The sequence below is a fragment of the Pogona vitticeps genome, chromosome 6 (genome assembly GCF_051106095.1).
Source record: "Pogona vitticeps strain Pit_001003342236 chromosome 6, PviZW2.1, whole genome shotgun sequence".
Taxonomy (NCBI): Eukaryota; Metazoa; Chordata; class Lepidosauria; order Squamata; family Agamidae; genus Pogona; species Pogona vitticeps.
The window spans coordinates 61216478-61233528 of NC_135788.1; the positions used below are offsets into that span (position 1 = coordinate 61216478).

A 17051-nucleotide genomic window follows, 5' to 3' on the forward strand; every position below is an offset into this window, starting at 1 on the left:
AAAGAGGGAAGACTCAAGAGCTGCTAAGAGACTACGCCAATTTGAAGCTAGGTGGGCTGTTGCCAGATCCCATACCGAAGGAAGGCGGAGAGGTGAAGTATGAGACCCTAGAGTGGTCAGTGGTAGTGTTCCTGAAGAATAAAGGGCGAGGGTGGCAAGTGATTAGACCAGATTCACGGTCAATACTCCCTCTCCTGAAGGAGACTGGGCAAGGCATCCATGCTGCAGCACCATTTGTACAATGCGGAGCACGCCCCTCCGGAAGCCAACAGATGCCAAGAGGTTTGGCCCAGCACTCCTATGAGTTCAATGGATGGTGGTTAAGATTATGTGTTGGATAGTTATGGCTTGTTGCCTGAATTAAGCTTTTTTGATCCCATCATGAGTAATGTTGATGTACCAGTTACTAATAAAGAAGAAGTTGTTGAAGTTAAGAAGACGTCTCCTGTGGTATTTCCTGCACAAAGTTAGGAGTTGTCAAAGTTTCAAACTGAACCCATTCACACTGACATCACTTCCTTTATCTTCCTTTTCAGTCAGGTCTTTCCTTATTTTTTTGTTTCCATTTTCATTTCTATGACCAGCAGTCTTCCACCCTCACCGGTCCCCACCAGGCAATCAATTTTTCCCTTCCTATCCACAGATGCACAGATGTACAGTTGCATCACAGAGGTTTTTAAAAAGCAAAAAACACCTCCCATGTACATCAATAATCGAAGTGGGTGGAGATACTAACAAGGATGTCAGTCACTGCCACACAACCCAAAATCATTGCAGCTTTACTGTAGATCACTGGTGCAGATCCAGCTACTTGTCATTCACATTATCACCTTGGGAAAATCTGCATATACCATGCAGTGTGCACTTAGCATTGCTACCACAATGTTGCATTGTCAGAATCACATGTGGATTAATGCCAAATGTAGTTCTGTTTTGAATCCCAGAAAGCCAGAAGTGCTGGGTGGGTACATGGTCCTTTAATTCAGCAGTTCAGGCCCAAGTGGCTAGAATTGCAAGGGCTGCCTTTGCCCAGCTTCGCTTACAAATACCTGCCTTGCCAGCTGGGGTGTGTGGCAACTTGTAGTCCAAAACAGTAAGTTTTCCTCATTCTGTCAGTGTTTTCATATTTCACCCTGGTGGTTTCCAGAAGCAATGCTTCTATCCTTCCCTCTGCAGACATGGAAGGAGTCTCCCTGAAGAATGTGAGGACTGTAAACCCTTTTCAGAGTCCAGTGGCATAAGAACAGCAGCCTGTTGACTGATTCTCCCACTCCAAATTTCCACTGGATTTCTTCTGACATGAGCAAAGAGCCTTTCCTTCTTTTGCATCATTTTAAAAAAATGTAAATTCAATATTCTAATGACAGCTGGTTTCCAGGAATGGCTACTATAGTATGAGCAGGTAAAGTCCTATTCTGCTAAAAGTCCCTAAAACAGAAACCTTGGTGAACACCATAACATCCTTCAGTCCCAATTTCTGTTCACCATGTATAGCACCCTAGAATCATAAGGCCAAAGGTATTTCCGTATTTCATATGCCAACAGTAGGAAAGGCCTTGCCAAACAGCTATGGGAACAGCCAGGTTCGCACATCTTTAAGCACAACCATGCATTTCACTTCAGATGATGTAGTTTAGAGGAATAAAATTGTATGCTTTAAAAAAATACAGGCCCACATCCAATTAATCCACTGCTTAGAGAATGCAGTTCTGCCCATTATTAAATCCGACCGATTTCTGTGTAATTGCACTTCAGGGGCTGAGGTTTTGATCTCAAGCCTGCACTAACATCCTTTCAAAATGCTTGCCTGTGTGCATGTGTGTGTCAATTTCAGATCCCTGCTGTGTTGCATGTATATCTTGCCAAAGCCTATTTCTATGTAGCTTCAATATTCCTGGGCAGGAAACTTGTGGGGTTTTGGATATATGCAAAAATCATCTGAGAAAGAGAGAACTACTGGTCTGGTGTATGGAGGATATCATAGACAGATCATATGGTGTCAATCTGGAAGGTCTGCCTGTCTACAAAAGTGTCTATCATTACTAAAGGAAACCCTCATAACATTCAGTTATTTATTGGAATAGACCATTATATTCGTTTTTTACATTCTTTTTAAATATGGGAAAGAAGTGAAAATAAACCCAGTCATTTTAAGTTTTGCAGCTGAACTTTCACATCAGCTCTAGTCATGGGTTTAAGTTTCACTAGTAAATTGTTCAGAGTATTTTAGTCTCGAAAGCAAAAACTTTGGCTGCTGATGTACAGATCTGTCAAGTCAATTTCTGTAGATGTCCTCTTTTTCCCATCTGCAGGTCCATTCTGTGTCAGTTCTAGGCAGATTAATTTTTTTAACATGGAAAAAAAACAAGATTTTTAAAAACTTTTCAGACTGTCGAATGCATGTTGCATGGACTACAATGTGCATTTTGGAAATATATGAAGTGTTTTTGCATACTTTTCAAATGTGCACATATTTTAAAATAAAGTTTTCCTTTCATAGAACTATCCCAAGCCCAGAGATTTACAGATTTACAGCCATGAATTGTTCCAGGTTCTGCACTTAGCCTGTAAGGGGCAGAATCATTTTTTAAATTTTAAAAAAGCCATGATGGAGCCAGGGGTGGGGGCCTTTAATGCATTCAAAAACTAATTTTATTTCACCACCATAGACCTGTCATTTATCATCTAATGTGGACTTCAGACTCCTTAGTATTCCAGGTCAGGGGTGGGCAACTATGACCCTTTCAATGTGGGTGGACTACAATTCCCCCTAATCCCACACTACTGGTGATACGGACTAGGACTGTTGGGAGCCAAAAGTCCCAAAGACCCTGAGATCCACCATTGCCCATGGCTGGTCGAGGTAGACCTTATACTGAGTATCGGGCTTGCATCAGGCCATAACAAGAAACTTCTTATGTTCATAACAGTCAGAAAATATGGACATGATTCACACATAATTATAATTATGACCATTTCATGTTGAAGGCCCAGTTCAATTTTATAGATTAAATATTTTATTAAATATTATTGTGACCATTTTTGTAGGTTGCCTGTGATTCATGTCTTATTAATGGAAAGTGTTTTAATATTTAATATACTTTTGACATTTCTCTGGGGTTCAAATAACGAATGATTCTACAGCTAGAGATTTATTAAACCAAGATAACCTAACTCTTATTTAGTCTGCATATTGCTACATCACATTTTTGTCCATGGATCCCTTTTTTTGGTCAAAGTGCTTTTTGCTGAGATTGATCTGGTTTCAGTACCTGGAAGTTCCTTGCTAGGCATTGGCAAAGAACAGAAAGCGAAGATGGAAGGTATAGGGAGAATGTGTAATTTGAATGCATTTTAAAAAAGGTAACATATATCTACCGATGAACCATAGTGATACTTTGTAATGTGTGTTATATTCTTAACATGCCAGAATCTGGTCTGTTTTTGTTAACAGACATTTCCTGTTTAGGAACTTAATCATTATCATCCTTTCATCAATATCTAACACTGTATTCTAATACTAGAGTAGTAACCAATGTACTCTCTAATTTTCAGTCCCTCTGGGCAGGGCCCCGCCTCTCTCTCAAACGACTGTGTGCAGAGTTCTGTTGCAACCAGAACATGATCACTGCACAGAAGAGAAAGAAAGCTGTGCGGAAGAAGGCAGAGACATGCACTTAGAGGGAATCTTGCTAGCAGCCCTTGTAAGCATAACTACGTTTGTACCCAGCCCTACCTAGATTATACACTAATAATAGCAGTAGCAGCAACAATGGAAGTAAGTGGAATAACTGTTGTTTGTGGAATCATACTTTTTTCTCAGTGCCTCATACACATCATTTCATAAAACTATATCTCCTTTCCTCTATTCATACATACATTTTATTATTACGGCATCGAGCCATACAAAATTGAATACATAACTTCATAGACAAGCATGTACTACAAAGTCATACAAGAGGTAAAACTAAAGGATAAAAAAGGATAAAAAGCTAAAAAGATAAAAGGTAAAACTGCTAAAAGATAAAAGGTAAACCGTTGAGGAGAGTGGCATATATATTCATACAAAATGTCTAAAAACAGCTAAGAATGTCTAAAGCAGCAAATACAGTGGTGCCTCGCTTAATGAGCGCACCGTATAACGATTAAATCGCATAGCGATCCGTTTTTTCAGATCGCTAATGCGATCGCACAACGTTGTTCCAATAGGGAAAAATTCGCTTTGCGAAGACCGGTAAGCGTTTCACTTACTGATCTTCGCAAAACGACCCCCACTGATCAGCTGTTCGGCGGCCAAAATGGCCGCCGGAAGCCGGGAAATGGCCTAAAATGGCCGCGTGCAGCGTTTTCGCGCCCTCGTTAAGCGAGGCGAGGGCGCGAAAATGGCTGCCGGCCATCCTGAAGCTTCGCTGAATGGTGAGTATTTGGCCTATTTGGAACGCATTAAACGATGTTTAATGCGTTCCAATGGAAATCGCTGCCCCGTTCAGCGATGCTTCAGCATAGCGAAGGTTAATCCGGAACGGATTAACCTTGCTATGCGAGGCACCACTGTATAGCGATGTATGGCCAAGGTCTAAGGGTTGAACTATCTAGTCTGACTGCTGTAACATGCCGCCCAAAATTTCGCTACCAGTTCTGTGATAGTCCGATCTTGGTCGGTTAGCAATTGATTACAGTGGTCTGAATCCAATTGGCTTGGCATATCTTTTAAAAGTGGTGTAATATATTTTTCTCGGATCTTATTATGTCTGTCACACCTAAGCATCATGTGCTCGATAGATTCTATCTCTCGGGAGCCACAGGGACAGAATCTCTGTTCACTCGGGGCTTTCTTAAATCTGCCTTCCAGCACTGCAGAGGGGAAAGCCTCGCATCTAGCCAGAGTAAAGGCTTTCCTAAATTTATACGTTTCCAGCTGTGATAGGTAGGCCATAGGGAGCGGACGATATTTATGCGTGTCTATTGCTCTGAAATTAGGGCATCTACTGAGATCTTCCTGTCTCTCCATATCCATTAATCTTTGTTTAAGGGCTGATTTTGCTTTATCCCATTGCATACTTAATATTGTTTGCGGAGAGAATCCCATTACTTGCAGTTTATTTAAGACCGCTTTTAACCAGCTTGATTGGAAGTTGTCTTCTAGGAGTAGGTGTGTTAATCCCTCTGATTGAAAGTTTATTTTAAGCCAGTACTGAAGGGAGGCTAGTTCAATTTTGGCTACCATTTTTAGTGAGCCGGCCTCTAATCGGATTTGTGCATTCATTACGCATCTAGGGACTTCAAGTATTGCTCTAAGGAATTTCGATTGGACCCGCTCTATCGGGTCAAAACAGCTGGGTGAAGGCCCCATAAAGGTGCCATAGAGCATCTGGCTAACCACCTTTGCTTGAAAAAGGTTTTGGGCTGCTGGAATATAACGGCCCCCTTTTGAATGGTAGAATCTTAGAATGGTGTTTGCTGTTTTTTCCCCTTGGATGGCTGCATATTGGATATGGGCATTCCTAACCCCGGTGGATTGCAGGGCCATGCCTAGGTATTTAAAGCAAGAGACCTTTTCAAGAGGTTGCCCATTTATAATCCAAGATCTTTTCTTTTGTCTTCTACCAAAAGCCATGATTTTTGTCTTTTTATAATTTATTTCTAATTCCTTCTTTCTGCAGAAGTCTGCAAATTTCTTAAGGGCTCTCTTTAGACCAATTGGCGTTCTCGCTAAAAGCACGGCATCATCCGCATAGAGAAGGATAGAAATATGTCTTTGGTGTAGTTTTGGAGAATGAAGACTGGGAGAATTCAGATGTTCTACTATATCATTTATATATAGATTAAACAATGAGGGGGCCAGTAAGCAGCCCTGCCTGACTCCTCTATAGGTATTAATCGGTTCTGTTAAATTCCCTTTCCTATTGAGCCTGACCTTAAGATTGGTATTATTGTGTAGCACACGCAACAATAGAAGTAATCGTTTATCTATTGAGGTGGCTTCTAAACTGTCCCATAGTTGCTGTCTCGAAATTGAATCAAAAGCCATTTTCAAGTCGACGAATGCCGCATATAATGAGGTTAGACCTTCTGTCGCATATTTCTCTATAAGATGTTGAATAATAAGACATTGGTCCATAGTGGATCTACCCTCTCTAAACCCGGCTTGCTCTGCAGCAATTCTGTTTTCTTCAATCAACCAGGTCTCGAATTTGTCCTGCAGATGCCTAGCATATAGCTTACTGCATATATTTAAGAGACTAATAGGGCGATAGTTTGCCGGTTCATCTCTTAGTCCTTTTTTAAATAAGGGTACTACTATTGCTGAATTCCATTCTACAGGAAAGAGGCCTGTGGAGTCTATGTATGTGAATAATGCTGCTAAAAAAGGTGCCCACCAGTCAATATTTTCTTTGAATAGTTCTGGAGGCAAGCCATCCGACCCTGGTGCTTTGCCTATTTTCAGTCTGGCAATATGGGATGTAATTTCCTCCTGGGAAACTGGAGGCCAGACCGGTAGATCTTTGAATTCACTAGCTGGGACTGGTGTTGGTGGAAGGTCTTTATAAAGATTATTGAAATATGCAACCCATTTACCCTGGGAAATTGGGGGATCAATTTGAAAGGGGAAATTTTGTCTCTTGTCCCTAACCAGTCGCCAGAACTTAGACGAGTTTTTCTGTTTCGCAGCTAAGATTATTTCCACCCATAGGGAATGAGTGTATTCTTTTTTCTTTTGATAAATTAGCTGTTTGTATGCTGCTTTTTGAACCCCAAGCTTCTGTTGGATTTCCTGTCTTTGTTTGTTATTTGATTTTTTAAACAGGTGATAGATGGCTGTAAGGGCTTTTCTGGCTCCTTGACAGTCTTTATCAAACCAAGGTTTAGACTTCCTAGCAGATGTGAATGGGTGGTCTTTAGGTTCAGTTAAATTTATTTTTAATTCCTGTATTAGACTATTATAGATCTTAATGGGGTCCATCTGTATATTGTGAACCCGCTCTTCAAATTTATAAATACTGTGATCTTTGCCGTCTATTATTTCTCTAAACCTGGATTGAGTTTGTGTGGACCATCTCACTCTATGACTTAATACTTGTAAGCCTTCATAAGAAGGCTGAACAGTCATAGTTTGGGTTGTAAATAGGAATTTAGCATGAAGCAGTAGGGGGAAATGGTCGCTCTCTAAGTAGGGTAATACCTGGAAGCTGGTTATGAGTGGGATTAGAGAGGCACAAACTAGCATATAATCAATAGTACTAGATCCTTGGCCTGACACATAGGTGAACTCAGCCGGATGATCCTCTGGAAAGGTTCCATTCAGGAGGTACAGATCCAATTTGGTGGCTACTTTGGCCAGATACAATCCTGCAAGGTTTGAGGTTGAGTCTTTAAAAAGCCTTGGTAGGGGGAAAAATTTATAAGGGTTATCTGGGTCAATAAAAGATTCCTTGTACTTAAATTCAAGGCTGGCATCATCAGGGCCAAGACGTGCGTTAAAATCTCCTAGAAGTATCACCTTTGCTTTTGGGTGATCTACCAATAGGTTTGCCACATACAGTATATTTCTAAGGAATTCCAGGCTTCAGTTATTTGTTGTTTTAATGTAAGTGGGGGAATGTATACATTTATTAAAATTAAACTGTCTTCCCCACTTTTCAGGACTACTGCCATAGCCCTTGAGTCCATGGCAGGTTTCTCTATGCATTTAAAATTTACAGTCTCTGAAATTAAAAGTGCCAACCCACCTTTCAATCTTCCTGGGCCCTCTCCCCTTTTGGCTTTCACCCAGTAACCTTGCAGGATGATTTCTTGGTCGGTCCAAGTCTCTTGGACTGCTATAATGTCAAATTTCTGGCGATGGAAGGGATTATCATGTGAATTTGTTAGACAGCGAAACCACCCTGCAACATTCCATGAGAGTATTTTGTACGAAGAGGTTAATATTTGTCATTCTGTTTTGTCTATATTATCCAAGATCTTATCGGTGTCATTGAATACACAACCATTTCGATTAAATGAGGCTCCGTTTTTTGATTCCAGAGGTGGTGAAGGAGATATCATACTGGCTGTTTGTCCAAATACCTCTTGATTTGTAACTCCTGGGACAGATGTTAATGGGATAATCGGTGGAGTCCTGACCTCCTTTACATTTGGCAGCTCAAACCCCGGTGAGGATCCACTTGCTAACATGGGGGATTCTCCCCCACTGCTAGCTAGAAGCTGGTCCAACATAATTGGGGAGATCTTCTCTATGTCATTTGGTCCCATAATGTCCTGTGTGTTACCCTCTGGTGGATTAACAGGCCTTATTGTGTTCTGAAGCTGAAGGCGCAATTCTTTTAGCCTGGTCAGCATCTCTGATTGTGCTTCCTTTGATGAATCTGGAAAAGCTGTCGATGTCCTTAGCTCCACCGGATCTATCATATGTCTGTCCTCATTATGTACAGTACTCATTGGATCCGTCCATGTGATTAGTTCGGTTTCCGTGACAGACTCTGTCCTTGGTTTCGGAGTTGGCGACGCTATTCTTGCTGGCTCTATATCAGAAGACTTGTATATGAGGTTTGGGAGGAGGGGATAGATCTTGGTGTTATGAAACACTCTAGTTGGGAATATTTCAAATTTCCTTAATAAAGATCTCTTCCTCAGTATCAAAGATGGAGTTTTTTTGGTTTGGAACAGTAGCACTACTTTTTGTGTTTGATTAGATTTGTTTAAAGTTTCAACCTCCTTCATGGATTGCTGCCTTGTCGTGGCGAAGGGGCTTGAGTAACTCAGAGAAGCTATGGGCTATGCCGTGCAGGGACACCCAAGACGGACAGGACATAGTGGAGAGTTCCGACTAAACGCAATCCACCTGGAGTAGGAAATGGCAAGCCACTCCAGTATCTTTGCCAAGAACGCCCCATGATCAGAAACAAAAGGCTAAAAGATATGACGCTGGAAGATGGGCCCCTCAGGTCGGAAGGCGTCCAACATGCTACTGAGGAAGAGTGGAGGACAAGTACAAGTAGCTCCAGAGCTAATGAAGTGGTTGGGCCAAAGCCGAAAGGACGCTCAGCTGTGGACGTGCCTGGAAGTGAAAGGAAAATCCAATGCTGCAAAGAAGAATACTGCATAGGAACCTGGAATGTAAGATCTATGAACGTTGGGAAGCTGGAGGTGGTCAAACAGGAGATGGCAAGAATAAACATCGACATCCTGGGCATCAGTGAACTAAAATGGACAGGAATGGGCGAATTCAGCTCAGATGATTATCATATCTACTATTGTGGGCAAGAATCCCGTAGAAGGAATGGAGTAGCCCTCATAGTCAACAAAAGAGTGGGAAAAGCTGTAATGGGATACAATCTCAAAAATGATAGAATGATGTCAATACGAATCCAAGGCAGACCATTCAACATCACAATAATCCATGTTTATGCACCAACCAGCATTGCTGAGGAGACTGAAATTGAACAATTCTATGAAGATTTACAACACCTTCTAGAACTGACACCAAAGAAAGATGTTCTTCTCATTCTAGGGGACTGGAATGCTAAAGTAGGGAGCCAAGAGATAAAAGGAACAACAGGGAAGTTTGGCCTTGGAGTTCAGAATGAAGCAGGACAAAGGCTAATAGAGTTTTATCAAGAGAATAAGCTGGTCATCACAAACACTCTTTTCCAACAACACAAGAGGCGACTCTATACATGGAAATCACCAGATGGGCAATATCGAAATCAGATTGATTATATTCTCTGCAGCCAAAGATGGAGAAGCTCTATACAGTCAGCAAAAACAAGACCTGGAGCTGACTGCGGTTCTGATCATCAGCTTCTCATAGCAAAATTCAAGCTTAGACTGAAGAGATTAGGAAAAACCACTGGGCCACTCAGGTATAATCTAAACCAAATCCCTTATGAATACACAGTGGAAGTAAAGAACAGATTTAAGGAACTAGATTTGGTGGACAGAGTGCCTGAAGAACTTTGGATAGAGGCTCGTAACATTGTCCAGGAGGCAGCAACGAAAACCATCCCAAAGAAAAGGAAATGCAAGAAAGCAAAGTGGCTGTCCAACGAGGCCTTAGAAATAGCAGAGAGGAGAAGGGAAGCAAAATGCAAGGGAGATAGGGAAAGTTACAGAAACTTGAATGCAGACTTCCAAAGAATAGCAAGGAGAGACAAGAGGGCCTTCTTAAATGAACAATGCAAAGAAATAGAGGAAGATAACAGAAAAGGAAAGACCAGAGATCTGTTCAGGAAAATTGGACATATTAGAGGAACATTTTGCGCAAAGATGAACATGATAAAAGACAAAAATGGGAAGGACCTAACAGAAGCAGAAGACGTCAAGAAGAGGTGGCAAGAATACACAGAGGAATTATATCAGAAAGATTTGGATATCCCGGACAACCCAGACAATGTAGTTGCTGACCTTGAGCCAGACATCCTGGAGAGTGAAGTCAAGTGGGCCTTAGAAAGCCTGGCTAACAACAAGGCCAGTGGAGGTGATGGCATTCCAGTTGAACTATTTAAAATCTTGAAAGATGATGCTGTTAAGGTGCTACATTCAATATGCCAGCAAGTTTGGAAAACTCAACAGTGGCCAGAGGATTGGAAAAGATCAGTCTACATCCCAATCCCAAAGAAAGGCAGTGCCAAAGAATGCTCCAACTACCGTACAATTGCACTCATTTCGCACGCTAGCAAGGTTATGCTCAAAATCCTACAGGGTAGGCTTCAGCAGTATGTGGACCGAGAACTCCCAGAAGTACAAGCTGGATTCCGAAGAGGCAGAGGAACTCGAGACCAAATTGCTAACTTGCGCTGGATTATGGAGAAAGCCAGAGAGTTCCAGAAAAATATCTACTTCTGCTTCATTGACTATGCGAAAGCCTTTGACTGTGTGGACCACAGCAAACTATGGCAAGTTCTTAAAGAAATGGGAGTGCCTGACCACTTTATCTGTCTCCTGAGAAACCTATATGTGGGACAGGAAGCAACAGTTAGAACTGGTCATGGAACAACTGAGTGGTTCAAAATTGGGAAAGGAGTACGGCAAGGCTGTATATTGTCCCCCAGCTTATTTAACTTATATGCAGAATACATCATGCGGAAGGCTGGACTGGAAGAAACCCAAGCCGGAATTAAGATTGCCGGAAGAAATATCAACAACCTCCGATATGCGGATGATACCACTCTGATGGCAGAAAGTGAGGAGGAATTAAAGAACCTTGTAATGAGAGTGAAAGAGGAGAGTGCAAAAAACGGTCTGAAACTCAACATCAAAAAAACTAAGATCATGGCCACTGGTCCCATCACCTCCTGGGAAATAGAAGGGGAAGATATGGAGGCAGTGTCAAATTTTATCTTCCTGGGCTCCATGATCACTGCAGATGGAGACAGCAGCCCTGAAATTAAAAGGCGCCTTCTTCTTGGGAGGAAAGCGATGACAAATCTTGACAGCATCTTGAAAAGCAGAGACATCACCTTGCCAACAAAAGTCCGAATAGTCAAAGCTATGGTTTTTCCTGTCGTGATGTATGGAAGTGAGAGCTGGACCATAAAGAAAGCAGACCGCCAAAGAATTGATGCCTTTGAATTGTGGTGCTGGAGGAGGCTCCTGAGAATCCCCTGGACTGCAAGGAGAACAAACCTATCAGTTCTAAAGGAAATCAACCCTGAATGCTCACTTGAAGGACAGATCCTGAAGCTGAGGCTCCAGTACTTTGGCCATCTCATGAGAAGAAAAGAGTCCTTGGAAAAAACCTTGATGTTAGGAAGGTGTGATGGCAAGAGGAGAAGGGGACGACCGAGGATGAGATGGCTGGACAGTGTCTGCGAAGCAACCAACATGAACCTGACACAACTCCGGGAGGCAGTAGAAGACAGGAGGGCCTGGCGTGCTCTGGTCCATGGGGTCACGAAGAGTCGGACACGACTAAACGACTAAACACAACACAAAGTTTCAACTGAAATTAGGTCCTTTAATAAGAGAGGAGTCTTCAGAAGAAAGTTTAAATGTCTTGCTACTTGGTTCCTAGTAGACCAGATTATTTCTTTTCCTTTGTAAGGGCAGACCATTAGGCAGATTTTCCTGGGTTGCAGAGAGAGAGCAAATGTCTTAACATCCTCCCCTCTTTTCCTTGGACTTCCGTCTGGTTGCTGCCCAGACTGTCGGGATTTGGGGTAGGTTTTTATTAGAGATGTCTTACTTTTTCTCTGCTCCACATCTGGTGTTTTTCCAAGTAGGTCTGCATTGTTATTTGCAGGAACCAGATTTTCCATTCTATCAAGGCTCTTCATTAAGGAGGAGATTTTTTCCAAAAATGCAGATAAATCTTTTACAGCTTTCAATATATAGTCTATAGTTCTCTCCATGATTCTCCTTGTCAGCTTTAATGTATCAGTTGGTTCAAGCCCTCTTTTAGGTTCTTCCACCGTTGTCTTTTCCTCTATTCATCATTTCCCCAACCACTGGAATACTTTACTTTCTGGCAAATGTTTGGGTCATACATTTGGCTCATGTAAATGCCAGTTAAAATTAATCTATTTATTCTGGCATTCACCAAATAGTCTCTCACCTCTGCCTTCTGCTGCAACGCACTTTCCTTTATATGTATAGATGAGCAGATTTTGAATTTTTTCATTTATTTGTTTATTTTAAAATATTCTCAGAGAACAGCACCAGAAAAAGGAAGGGGATATGTCCTGCTTGGGGGTGTAAACAAATGTACCACATCTAATTCACCCCAAAAAAGCAGAATAGTTAAAAAAATATGAACCACTGTCACATGATATGTGCCACATGATCACAATGTGAATTCCTATACAGAAAGCAGAAGATGGAAGGAAGAAGGGGAGCATTTTTCTTGTGTGATTGCAGCCTGTGAAGGCCTTTGAATGAGAACTTGCACTGCTTTTGGAAGCAGGCATGGCTCAGCAAGATAGCCATACTGGCATAGTTGCAGAGGGAAGAAGAAGAAGAAGAAGAAGAAGAAGAAGAAGAAGAAGAAGAAGAAGAAGAAGAAGAAGAAGAAGAAGAAGAAGAAGAAGAAGAAGAAGAAGGGATGCATCATACAAAAAGAGGACAAAGGAACATGGTGGTCTGCATAAAATATGCATGTGGTCATTCTACCTATGACAGTGAAATTGAAATCATTAATCACTATATTTCTGAGTTGTTTCTCGTGACTCTTTATCTTTAGCCCCACTTTGACACCCCTCCAAACCAGAAGGCTATTCTCTTTAAATTAAGAGCTGTGGCCACCACAAAGCCAGTGCAGGGAGTTAAGGAGGAGCATTATGTGATTGGAATATTAACATAAGAAATGTTTATGAACAGAAGACTATATATTGGTTCTCTAAAATGTTTTTGCAGATTTACAAGCTAAGAAGATAACAGTTCTCTAGTCTACACTGAAGGGACATCACGCTGTGCAATGAAAATAAAAAGGTAGTCTCTTTCTGGTGTAAATTGCCATCAGTCAGCGGCATTTTCCTTAGTAAGGAAAATTTATTAGTAGGTTCTTCTTTCCTTAATGTGAAACTTCCTTTTTTTCTTTTGAGCTGAAAATGGACCAACTAGCATACCAACATGACCAAAATACATTTTAAAAGTGAAAATCCTGAACACTCCAGGTGCTCTGCACTCTTCCTGCTGTGTTTTATCTTTGCATTCATTAGCTACTCTCTCACAATCCTCTGCAAACAATTTGTACAGGTGCTGGAATTGTACCCAGAAGATCTGAAGCTGCAAAATTAGCATCTGTGGTTGCTCCATCTGTTAATTGTTTAATCTTTGGGAAGTTGCTTTTAAGAGGAATGAATGCAGCAAAATGGTGGAGCCATCGGCAACTGAGCAGTTAGTCCAAGTTCTATTTCTAACATACTATAATATGATTGACGTGATTGTCCCCTTCTCTGGATGTAATGATTGCATATTTTGAAGTGTAGACCTTTATAAGACATCTAGAAAAGGCAGGCTGCCATGTCAATCCACATCAACAATCCAGTTCTAGCAATTTTCATTTTCACTAGCTCAGAGGGAACTTGAAGGAGTCTGTGAAATGATGTCAGCATAGGGCCAGTCTATGGGATGAACAAATAGCTGATCACCTGGGGCACCAAGCTGAATTGAGAAGGGGCACAAAGCTAAGCTATCAAAGGCACTTCTCATCCAGGGCACTATTATCCTAGGGCTAGCCCTGCATCACCTTTGCTAATCAATGAATCCTGTCTCTTCCTCCCAGTTATGTGCATGAGATGAGAATGTGGCAATATGTCCTGTTCCTCAGACAGTAAAGTACAGTATCTTAAACCAGCCTTCCCAGTTCTGCTGACTGTCTGTTCCCCAAATCCAAAAACAGATTTCAGGCTTGCAGGATCAATTTTCTGGCTTGCAAAATCAAACTTTATTGTTTCATTTTACAAGAAGCTATAGAACCCCGACCAAAGCTTGATGCAAGAGACATACACTTAGAATGAAGGAATTCATAGGAGAGTAATGTACTTTGAGTACTAAAACAGAACAGAATTCACACAATTTTCCAAAAACAAACTAATCAAGTCTCCTTCTTTCAAGTAGTGTAGGCATGAAGCTTTTCTTGCTAATATTGTTAAACAATTGATACTCACCATTGTTTCAGGTTTGATAGGAGCTTATATCTCTAAGTGGCACACCATGGTTGCACACATAGCCCCACAATGTGCCAACACCCTCAAGACTCGTGGAACAATGTTTTCTCAGCTCCTTTCCATCGAAACCTCTTTTGTAGTTGAGATTCTTGGATGAGATAACTATTATTCAGGCTCATGGAAAAGGGCACTAATGAAGTATCAACAGGAGTTGACTAACTTGCACAGCATCCTTCAACTTAAGCCCAAACCAGTCTATGAAGCAGGTTTATTTCCAAGGCACCATTATCAAAATCAGGACAAGTAAGCACTGCCTCGTATCAGAAGCCTACAGACAGGTATTTAAAGGCTTTTGGCTTCTACCTGGAATATTCTATAAAGTAATTATCTACATCGAAACATTGTGATACAACTTCATCTGCTTCGTTCCAGCAGACAGAGCCTTTCAATTTAGGTGAGAAGCCTGTATTTGCACACAGTCAGTTGCCCAGTTTGAGAAGATTACTCACCAGCAACAGCAAATCTTGTGACAGAGATGTTGATATAGGAACCAAACTCTATGGCAGACCCAGATACTAATTCTGTCTCTGGATCTATATTAGAATCATAATTGTTGTTACATGCTGTCAAATCATATGCAATGTATAACAACCCTAATAAAGTTTTCATATTACATGAAATATTTAAGGAAACACTGTTACAGGATATAAACATTTAATCACATACTTGCTGATCTTCCTATGTGATAGATACCGTATTTCATCAACAATCCCCTAAAGCACATTACATAGGGCATACAGGAAAGTTTTTATGCAAAAGAATAAATTGACACAAATCAGACTTTAAATGTAGTCATATAAAATAATCAGAAAATACTTTAGTGTCCCAAGCACAGTATCTCTGACCTCAGGGCCATGCTTGATCTTTTTGGTCACTCACTTTGAGGAAGAGGAGGAGCTTTACTTTGCATGTACACATTTTCAGATGTGATGCATGCTATCAGCACTGTAATCATTCTAGGGCAGCAGGGCTGAGATTTTAAAGGGGCTCTGCCTGAGATCTTAAAGAGCTACTGCCACTCAGAGCAGATGGCACTTGGTAGATGAGCAAAGTGACTTGATTCATGATGAAGCATGTGTAGGCATTCCAGCCACTGGGCAAAGTGCAAGTGCAGACATATGGTTGGTTGTCTCTGTGAGTAAATGAAAGGCATAGTTCTGGAACATTGTTGTGAATACAGCTCCTAGAGCTGGAGGGTCTTTGGAACGGTAGTCCAAATTTTACAAACTCTAGTGAAAAAATTGCTGTGTTGTGTACTCCCAAACTGAACACTAGATCCACCCTTTATTTTGTATTAAATTTTTGGGTTTTTATTATATATGTGATGCATCATTTCCTGTCAATGGGAATTATCAGCATGACTCCCCTTTACACATGCAAACAGGATATGTCATAAGAGGCATTCTTATTTCTTTTCTCCTGAGCAGATGTGTTCAAAAAGCCCTCCTAAGATGAAACTTCATACACTACTATCTGTATTTATATGAGAAGGCACAAACAGAATGCTTCTGCTGAAATCCAAGAGGCTTCTTGCCATCATATTTCAAAGAAATGCTTCAGTGGGATCAATATGTATACATTGTTTCTGAAGAATTGTATTTGAAGTCAGACATGCACTAGGATTTCAGTTTATGTTTTAAAAGATGCCAATTGAACTTCTCTGTGCCAATGGGCACATGATGCAGGAATAGCAGGGGGAGGTTGGGTTTAATCCTGCCCTCTTTCCTTGCATCCTCTGGGGATTATTTATTATGAAATATTTAGTAAATAACTAGTTTAAACATATTTGTTAATAATTAATTTGCTGCCCTGCCCTGACACACCTGAAGCCTGCTGCCTGAGCACTGCACCTAATGGCTGGGCCAGCCTAGATTTATGTGTCAGATCAAATGGAATTTATTCCTGTATGCTTCCTGCCAGCTAGTTCAGCCTTAGGAAGAAGTGTCTGAAATGTCTGCACAGCAGTACAGGCAGACTTTTTCTTGGTAAATAAATGTTAAAAGTGGGGAAAAAGAGCTCCCACTTGCCCTGTGATTTTCCTTATATTTGTCTTGACTTTTAGCCTCAAAGCATGCACATCATGCCAGTATCAAATACTTGCTACTCACTGCAGCCCACAGGTAGTATACCAAACAAACTATGTTAAAAAGGTGAAGAAATGTTGTGGAAGGGTTCTGATTTATAATTGGAGATAACTAGCTCCCAAGGATTTTCAATGTGCTGTTACATTTTGATTGTTTTATCAAGTCATAATTGGCCATATTGTGCTTGCATCCCTGCTCAGCCAATTTTTAAACCTAACTGCAAATGAATGGGGATGCAGCCACATCAAGAACTAGATGAATACAGCCATTTGTTGACCAAGTGACAATTTAACATCCTCAC

General features: G+C 41.1%; 2 long non-coding RNA genes across 3 annotated transcripts in view; both read right to left on the minus strand.

The window, feature by feature from the left end:
* The window catches only part of LOC140707986 (uncharacterized), a 479255-nt gene that overhangs the window by 375854 nt on the left and 86350 nt on the right, over positions 1–17051 (minus strand). The gene's annotated exons all lie outside the window — the stretch shown is intronic.
* The window catches only part of LOC140708326 (uncharacterized), a 62174-nt gene that overhangs the window by 4963 nt on the left and 40160 nt on the right, over positions 1–17051 (minus strand). The gene's annotated exons all lie outside the window — the stretch shown is intronic.